Source organism: Cervus canadensis, chromosome 3 (assembly GCF_019320065.1).
Source record: "Cervus canadensis isolate Bull #8, Minnesota chromosome 3, ASM1932006v1, whole genome shotgun sequence".
Classification (NCBI taxonomy): domain Eukaryota; kingdom Metazoa; phylum Chordata; class Mammalia; order Artiodactyla; family Cervidae; genus Cervus; species Cervus canadensis.
This window is the reverse complement of record NC_057388.1, coordinates 108962514-108965258: the sequence shown is the minus strand read 5'-3', so window position 1 is coordinate 108965258 and position 2745 is coordinate 108962514.

Sequence of the window (2745 nt, the reverse complement as noted above, 5' to 3'; positions counted from 1 at the left end):
GATAATTGTATGGCTATTTTATAACCTAGTTATCGATTCTGTTGGTGATGTTTAGAATGTGTCATGTGTTTTTCTAGTATGTATACTGCTGGAATGAACAACTTCCTCTGTGTGTCTTTCGATTTGAGATTCTTTCCTTCGGTTAGAGCCCCAGAAAGATTGGATCTCATACAATACTTGTGATTAATACATTTTCATGTGTGATAATTTGATTGGTGAATCATGGCATCTAGGTTGGGTTTTCATTCATATGTGATTGCTATTGGGCTTAAGTGTATCTTCCAATGTTCACGTTCCTTCATAATGATCTCTTTCATGATTTGTTGTTCACGTTCCTTCATAATGATCTCTTTCATGATTTGTTGGTTAGTCTTTTTACCTCTAAGGCAGTATCTCTATTAGTAGGCATTCAATGGCATATTCACTTTTAGATGAGAACCATCACAAAGTCTTGACAGCCTGACACCTTTTTCCATTTAGTATAACGTGCCAAAGAGACAAGGAAAATGTATTTCTATCAATCTTTGTGTTGCTGGCCTCTTGATTTCTTGAAAAATAGGAAAAACAAAGGAGCATTTTTGACCTTTGAATTTTCAATTACTATGCCAAGCTTTCAAGACAATTAAGACATAAATATTCTTTGTACAAGACCTTGTCCTTAATCCGTGATTGATACCTTGTGCTGAAATAGCATAGGTGATGTACAAAAGCATCATCTCAGAGAACACAAATGTTAATAAAAGATCGATTGTCAAACATGTTTAGAAAGAAAAACAAAGAGAGAACATAATTTGTCTTCTCAGATGTCCTGACAAGACCCCTGTAGTCGCCTCACGCTGCCTGGATTTCCCTCTCCGTGACTGTCGTCTGTGAGCCCTGGTGACCGCACCCTCTGGTGGCGTCAGCACGGCATGTGGACATTCCCCAAGAAAGGACCTGGTTTTAGAACTTGGGATGAGATTGCGTTTGAGGATTGAAGCCTGTTTCATATGTCTGGGTAAGATGTAAGACATGTGATAAACATAAGTGGTTAAAGATGGCCAGTTAATTGAATTAACAGTTGAGTAAATTCTCCAAAGCCAACCAGATCCACAGTCTGCTTGTCTTATTTCATTTCTAAGCATTGTAACCACTTTGCAGATGGTAGTAGTGACCGTGGAGGAGGAGATCTCAGGATCTTGTTGACTTTATACAGAGGGTCCTTGAATAGTCCTTTAGAAAATGCTGAGTATGTGAAGTAATTAGCCTCCAACTAATAAAAAAAAAAAAAAGAAAGAAAAGAAAAAAAATAAAAAATAAAAAAAAAGAAAATGCTGAGTAATTTAGACTCCTGAACGAGACATCTCACTAAATCCTATGCACTTTCCCTTTTCTATTTACTCAGAGGGAAACAGGGCTGGGGAGCAGGTGAGTTCAAAGCAGGCCATGTAGGATATTCTGCTTTAGGAAAACAAGGTTTCCCATGCACCCCAAATGCAAGAGGTGATCATTTATAATTAGACCTTGCCTGATTGCGTACAAAGGAATTTTCCAGTTTGGGAAAGTATACTTTGTAATTTTTGTTTTAAGTATCAGCTCTTTTTGTTCATTTAAAAATAGCTGAGTTGACACATTTTCCATATCATTCATATTTTTCCAGCCCACCAACACCAGTATCTTAAAAGGACTTAGAAGGGCAAAATTGTATCAACCCTGTATTCTCTTGAATTCTCACATAAGCTTTGCACAGTGCCCTAGTGAGATAGTGGAGCAAACGCAGACACATTTTATCTGTCGATTGCTGCCTGAAATGTGACTTCTCAGTTTATTTGCCTTGTAATATTTGGTGAAAGACGCCCATTTTTCTTTTCCTCTCCAGTCAACACAACTTTATTTATTTATTTATTTATTTTACTCTTAAGTTTCCTGCTGGGAGAGCATTGGGGCTGATATGTGAGAGCAAAAGAAACCCATTTAGGCCACTTAAGCGATGCATTATGCTTGTCACAGCTAAAGTCTGTGAACCAGCTAATCATTTGCAATTTAGAAAGATATGCCTGTTTAGACACCCAAGTTCTCAACCTAATAGCTATTTCGTCCAGAGATATCTCTCGTTAGGAGCTCCCAGTCCATCAAATGTATGTTAAAAGAAGATAGAAATGAGCCCTGGGAACCCAAGAATCAACGCAAGCCTGGCGTTGCAGGGTTTATGCCTTTTCAGCCCAGGAGGGTCCCTGTCCAGCAGTTAAGACCTGGTCGCCAGTTACACCAGAGACCCCAAGACGCAGGTGTCCGCCCAGCTGCCCCATGGCGATGGGCACCCGTGGGTCCACCGTCGTGGAGCTGAAGAAGGCCCGAGGCTGGATGCGTCTCTGTGACTGCTCTGTGGCACATCTATCCAGGTGGGGATCAAGAGACCAAGGTGGCCTCGAGGGAGAGCTTGGTAATGGAGGGGTGCTCACGGCTGGTGGTGAGTCTCAGGACTCCTGCCTGCCCGGTGCGGGGAAAGAGCGCTTCCCGTCTTCTGGAGAGGAGGCGCTGACTGGCGTCTCAGCAAAGAGGAGCTGCGGTCTCATCAGGGTTTTGAGGGTAGAGGAAGCACCTGCATCTACTTGCAAAAAGAGTCTGGGGGATTCCAGAAGAGTCTGGCCCCTCCCTCGCTTTTTGAAGCTCCTCCAGAAGCAGAAGGAGGTTCCTTTCCACGCGGCTGGTTGGCTTATTGATCTCGTTGGACAACAAGAGGAGACCTATGAAAAAGTACTCCGA